This window comes from Prionailurus bengalensis, chromosome A3 (assembly GCF_016509475.1).
Source record: "Prionailurus bengalensis isolate Pbe53 chromosome A3, Fcat_Pben_1.1_paternal_pri, whole genome shotgun sequence".
In the NCBI taxonomy this organism is placed as follows: domain Eukaryota; kingdom Metazoa; phylum Chordata; class Mammalia; order Carnivora; family Felidae; genus Prionailurus; species Prionailurus bengalensis.
This window is the reverse complement of record NC_057354.1, coordinates 107,898,674-107,905,257: the sequence shown is the minus strand read 5'-3', so window position 1 is coordinate 107,905,257 and position 6,584 is coordinate 107,898,674. Positions and strand designations below refer to the sequence as shown.

The window sequence follows — 6,584 nt, the reverse complement described above, 5'->3', positions numbered from 1 at the left end:
CACTGTTGTTACTGAAGGATGCTAGTGCTGATTACTGTGGACTGCATAATGTCTCTAGTTATAGTAGGAAGGAGCCTAAGCTATGGAGTAAGACCTGGTCCTGGTCCCATTTACCATGTACTGGGTGTGTGGCCTTGGGATAACCTCTCTTTAAGACTCTGATATCTGTAAAATAGCGAAAATAAAAGTCCCTATTTATATAGCCATAAAGATGATCAAAAGAAGCACTACAAAATGGCTCAGGATGGTGTCTGGAAGTTAGTAGGTGCACAGCAAATATTTCCTATTTCAGAATTCTTTGTTCTGGTGATAACAAAGGGAATGTTAATGATATTAACCACTTTTTATTATGGTTTCCTTCAGCTAGGTGATTTAAGGTTAATAAACCTATAGGATTTAGGGAGAATGTGTTTCTGTCTGTGATGTCCACAAATGATAGTGGTGATAAGGGCAGCGATAGTTAACATTTACGAGGCTCCTCGGCGAGGCTCTATATATGGCTTCCCATCGGGGCACCTGGGTGGCTCAGTCGGTTGAGTGTCTGACTTCAGCTCATAGTTCGTGGGTCTGGACCCCACATCGGGCTCTGTGCTGACAGCTCAGAGCCTGGAGCCTACTTCGGATTCTGTGTCTGTCTGTCTCTCTCTCTCAAAAATAAATAAACATTAAAACGATTATATATGGCTTCCCATGTAATCTACAAGACAATCGTATGAAGTAGGAACTTTTATTATCTTCATTTGATAGATGAGAAAATTGAATCTCCGAGTATAAGAAAGTTGGCTAAAGTTATATAGCCAATAAGAGGTGAAACTAGTATTCACAAACTAATGTGCTCCTAGCCAGAATTCATGTTCTTAACCACAAGTGCACTGTGTATTGACTGACTTTATGCATAGGAGCGTGGGGTGTTGACAAGGACTAAATAACATACCTGAAATTTGAAAATGGGCAAAGCGTTCCAAGAAAATATCCAGAAACCTTATAACGTTCACCTCTGACTATAACTACACAATACTAAAACAGCTTATCAGTTGAAAGAAAAGGATTAAAATGGTTGTACAGAGAAACATCAGCCTGACTACTTTAGAAAAATATTTGTACGGGTCAGAAACAGATTAAGAAGGGGCTATTTCCATGGATGACCCTTCATACCTTTAGAACAATATTAGAGATCACTGACAAAGTAATTTTTTCAATTCCTAAGTTCCTGGCTTCTCTTGCTATTACATTATAGTACATAAAAACAGGCTTGAAGGAACCTACTTTAAAAATAACATCAAGGTTCTGGTATTTTCAATTTTGAGCCAGAATTTTATTACTTTTATAATGAACCTTTATTAATACCAAGTCCATGAGGGTAAAACATTGTTGAGATTTAGATCAGCAGCATTTTGCTAATTTTGAAAAGGCAAAAAAAGGGCAGGTTTGGGGCTACAGCAAGTAGCTAACTGTCACTTTCCCAAGCCATTTTGTTATTAGATACAAGTGGAACTCCTTGCCTCCAACACAGTCCAGGGTTGCCTTGCGTGAAACAGTCAGTGTCTTCCACCTTGCTGTTCCTTCCTTCCCCATAATCTCCCTCTGTCCCTCAACCCTCCTTGCCTTTGAAGCCTGGTTGGTTCTTCTATGCTTTGTTCTATTTCTGGAACATCTGTCTCCTGTCCTAATCTTCTCAAGTCCTGCTTTAGAGATGGTAAAGCCATAGGTGCCCCAAGCCTTGCTAGAACTACAGGTAGCTGAGTGGGACCCGACAGAAAGACTGTACTATAACTTGGAGAAAACAGAAACGCTCACTGCCACTTCCAGATAGCCCTAGTAGGTTACAAGAGAACTTCCCTTTCAGCTGGGCTATACTGGTAAAACTCAAAGTCTACAGATCTAGGTAACACGCTGAAGACCCCCAACATGTGCCCGTGTCCTGTGGATGGTTACCCAGTTATTTATTCCTCATAAACCTTCTTTTTTTGAGAGGGGTTGCTTTGTGCATTATGAGTTCAGGAAAGCGTGTACACTACTAAAAGTGGGCAAATAGAGTCATCTCAATAAACAGTAAAGGTCACTTTCAGTGATCAGGGCTATGGTAGTGGGATCCTAAGGGGGAAGGCATCATAATACTGCACACACAGCAGGTGCATCTCAGCAGGCGTCAGGGTGAGGAGGGGGAGTGAGAGTAATGAAGAGATTTCCTGGCCATCAGGGGTTTCCTGGCCTGGAATTTAGAGTTAGGAAGATGCTCAGGACAGACCATAAAGTGGAACAAGAATCTTGAAAAACAACTTCATCTACTATAAAACTTTTCTGAGGACGAGCTGTGAAGGGGAGAGATCTATGGGTCCTTGTTTCCTTCGAACCATTCTTGTCAGGCAATGATGGACTATATGACAAGGCCAGAATCCTCTCTAAATTCTGTATCTGTGTTATGGTAACATTATATTGTATTTACTAATAGTATATTCCATTGACTTCAACCCACAAAATTACTTCGCATGTTCATTTGTTAAGAGCTCTGTGCCCTTAACATTTCTGAGAAGGGATATAATACCCAAGCCTTCCATCGTTTGTACCTGGGCTCTTACTAGAGTTGTAATTTGGAATGCGGAGACTAGAAAGTAAGGTGTAGATCTCCATCCAGGGTGCTAAGGATACGTGATGAGGCTGAGCTCTAATGTCATATTTTGTTCTTGTCTCTTTCCCAGGCACCTAGCACTGCTCTTGGTAGATAATTTTTAAATGACTTTTGACAAAAATTTCTTATTTTTACATCTGAGAGCTTTCAGAGCTCTTCCATAGATGTTCTACTATTTGTTCTTTCTGACAATTCAGTGGGTGGGTGCATGGATGGGTGGGTGCCATGTTGGTTTTTTTTTTTTTTTTTCAGAGGAGGAAGCTGAAGCCCCCTAGGAGGCAGAAGGAATGTGAATGCAGGGGTGGGCTTAGAATCCACATTTTGTGATTTCTGGTGCCCGGGTTCTCATGCTGGAGGCTTGTTTCCAGGATCTCTCATCAGATTCCATTCTTGCCAGATATTATCCCACGCTCTGAACCTGATGACACATCTAGATTGCCTAACTTCCAGGGCTGCTGTGGATATCAAAGAGATAATTTATACAGATGTACTTTTAAAACAATGAAGCTATGCAAATGTGGTTACTGTTGAAACACTTTTTGTGTTAAGTGCAAATGCCCTGCCCTCATGAAATCATCATTCACCACTGATGCCTTAATGTGGATCATTTGTTGGATATTCCAAAGTAATAACTAACACGGAACATTTAGATTGGGAGGGGAAGAAGTATTGGGAAGAAAAACCCAGGGAAGTTGGGTACTATCCCCTAAGAATAGATGTTGGTAGGGGTAATAAGAGAGTCACAGCTGTCAGAGAGGAAAGTAAACCACCGAAAACCTCAAAAGGGTTATGTAAAGGAATAGGTCAAGAAAAAGTAATGCCTTTTCATAATTTCTAAGGTTAGAACTGCTGGGATAAGTTTGCAGGGGGATAACCAGAGGTTTGAGTGAGTAGGTAATTTTCCAATGATTGGTGTATAAGGAGTCATACTACCCTATTAAAATACCCCTCCGTGTGTATAGTGTATACATGCTCTTGAGTCCAGGATTCCATAATCCTGTTTTATTTTCTTCTCAAGAATGTTCATCTCATTGCTATCTGAAACTTTATCCTATTTTTGTTAAGTATCTGTTTTCTTCCCCTGGGGTATGCACTTTGTGGGATTAAACATCTGTCTCGTTTATCCCTCTGTATCTACTATGTCGAATGGGGTATACTACTTAGTGGGTACTTAATATTTGTAGAACACATGAATCAACACACATGCAAAATGGCTCTGAATCCTATGCCTTGCTACTGTATCATACTGCTTCCTTTGATCTGATGTTTAAAAAATGGTTTTAAACTTAACGTCTAATGACTCGTGTAGAGGGAAGATGTCTGGAATATTTGATGATCAAGAATGCCACATTGTCTTACACTCAGTTTGTGCTTCCTGGCATCATCTGTCAGAACACAGTTTTTTATTTTGAATATTACTTCTCACTACTATTCCTCTGTAGACTGAGCTCAGGTATAGAAGTTGTAGAAGAAAGGGCTTAATCCATACTCTCAGGAAAACAAGACTTGGTCCTGAAGTTATCAATGTCAGGTTCTTCTAGGTGGTTTGACCCTTGTCTCCCTACATGTGGAACTCTGGAAGCACTGACGGAAACAGACAAAAGGACGAGCAGCACCTGGGAGCATTTCTGGTGTGGTCTCACGCTGGATGTTGACCCCTTTCTGAGCACCCTGACCAGTTGTCTTCTAATTGGACAAGTGGGTTAGTTTAGGGCTTTTGCTTTGCCATTTTTCAGCTGTCTGAAGCATCATCATACAAAGAATCCTTCCGAGAAGGACATTTTCGTGATCTTTTTGCACATTTGTGGTTAGTTGTTGTTTCACAACTCTAACTCAGGAATGACAAGGTATAATTTGTCCTCTGCTGGCTCCATTTGTGGACCCCAGTGGGGATCATTTCAGTTTGGAACCACAGCAAGTCTTGCTTGTTGTCTCAACCCATGAGTTTTTAGGGCGATAACCTAATAATAGCTTACAATTTATGGAGGACCCTGTCAAAAAGCCTCCTGGGCTCCAGAACAGGAGGGAGAGAGGGGAAAGGAAACAAACACGACACAGCATTTCCTGATTGTAAATAATAGAACCAAAGTGGCTATTTTCTCCTTAGCACGAAACGTAGGATTTATATGTGCTGAGTTAAACAAAGGTTATCTAATATGGCCACCAATAGATTTGGCATTTCTGGGTCATGCGCCAGAAAAGGTGGCTGAAGAATGTGAGGCATTTTATGGATTTAAATCCTTTTTGTGGAATGAAGCAGAGTATAAACTGGTAATATATAGCTTAAGTTTCAGTCCTGGGCAAAGGCAGGATGTGAGGTCTGTGCGATGAGGAGCATTGATGGCATTCCAGCTGGCTTTGTACTTAAATGCCAAGCACCATGATTTCACGTCTGTGATATGCACTATCCCCAACAGGTATTAAAATGCTTTTACAGTCACATGTAAGATTTGCTTTTTAAATTGAATTACCATTTTATTTGCCTTCTCTTCTAAAAATAGCAATGAGCCTTAAAGTCATTTTGTTTCTCATGCGGTGCCCATGACATGGCAATTAGGTTCTGCTTTTTTTTGTAGCCCACATTTTTTTTCTTTTGAATTCAGTGATGATATTCTGTGTGCAGGAGACAATGTTCACAGCCTGTGTTCTAGGCCCTGGTCTCTACTCTCTTCCTAATGGTTTTCATGGATTTGTATTGATCCAGGGGCCAATGACCAGTGTCTACAGGGTGACAGCTAGGGCTGGGGATAATAGTAAGAAGCTGAACTCATGAGAGTTGCCTCATTTTCAATGTGTTATGATTACCTGACTGAATTGGCCACAGATATTTAGCCTCTATAGATCATTAAACGGGGGTTTTACCCCAAGATTCACAGTGCTAATTCTAAATACCATTGTGTGATATTTTCCCCCAGCGATTTCAAATATATGAGCCAAGGCTACTGTTGTGGGGGAGGGTAGTGGGATTGTTTTAAAGGGTGCACATATCTCTATATTCACAAAGCAATAAAGACCAAAAACATCTCATATTTGTAGTTTGCAAATGACTATAGAGATGTTATGGTGAATAAAACAAAAATTATCTTAAAATTTTACAGAATCTGAGGTAAATCCCTACATTTATGTATTACTAAAGTATAGTTACCATCATGTGGAGGATCCATGACATTTTTACATTCAAATTGGTCCTTGAGAAACGCTGAAAGAAGCCGAATCTGTGGGGTCTTCAAAGTTACATTAGTGGCTCCCTGGGGCAGGAGGCAAAGGTGGGGAGTACCTGTCTGTAGCCAAGAGGGAAGTTACAAGAGGGAAGAAATTCATGTGGGTAGAGGTGGGGATTACCTGTCAGTAGCCAAGAGGGAAGTGATGAAATGTTCTAAAGCTGGATTAGGGTAATGATTGTAGGGCACTGTAGATTTGCTAAAAAAATAAAAAACTCCCTAAACTGTACATTTCAATGGGTGACTTTTATGGTATAGAAATTATGCCTACAAGGTTGTTTAAAAATGCAGCCTGAGGCCTGAATTTAAAAGAAAAAAAACACAACAGTGGTTCTTGAAATTTTTCATTTTCATTATCTAATTTCCACATGTGACAAGGGAGAAATGAAAGTTATCACCTCAACATTATTTTCAAGTCACTTCTAAGAGACCCAGGCTATTGTTAGTCCCCTTGGAGCAAACAGGCCTAAGGTCTTCACTTGTTTTTTTTTTTCCCCCTTTGCAATATACCTCAAGACTAAAAAGGAGAGGAAATCTACATTCATTCGCATTGCACATTCATAACACCAGCTCTCTGAATACAACACACACACACACACACACACACACACACCACTGAACGGCGTGATGTTTCTGCCAATATCCTTGCTTTGTCTGACCTAGACTAGGCAGGAAGGCCCAGAGAAGACTAGGGTGAAACATTTTTTAGTCTCCCTTCTTTTACACCATGATTT

The 6,584-nt window shown here is 40.4% G+C and overlaps 1 protein-coding gene across 11 annotated transcripts in view; it reads right to left on the bottom strand.

Annotated features, from left to right (window-relative positions):
- SLC8A1 (solute carrier family 8 member A1) overlaps nt 1-6,584 on the bottom strand; it is a 383,276-nt gene that overhangs the window by 10,417 nt on the left and 366,275 nt on the right. The window lies entirely within an intron of this gene.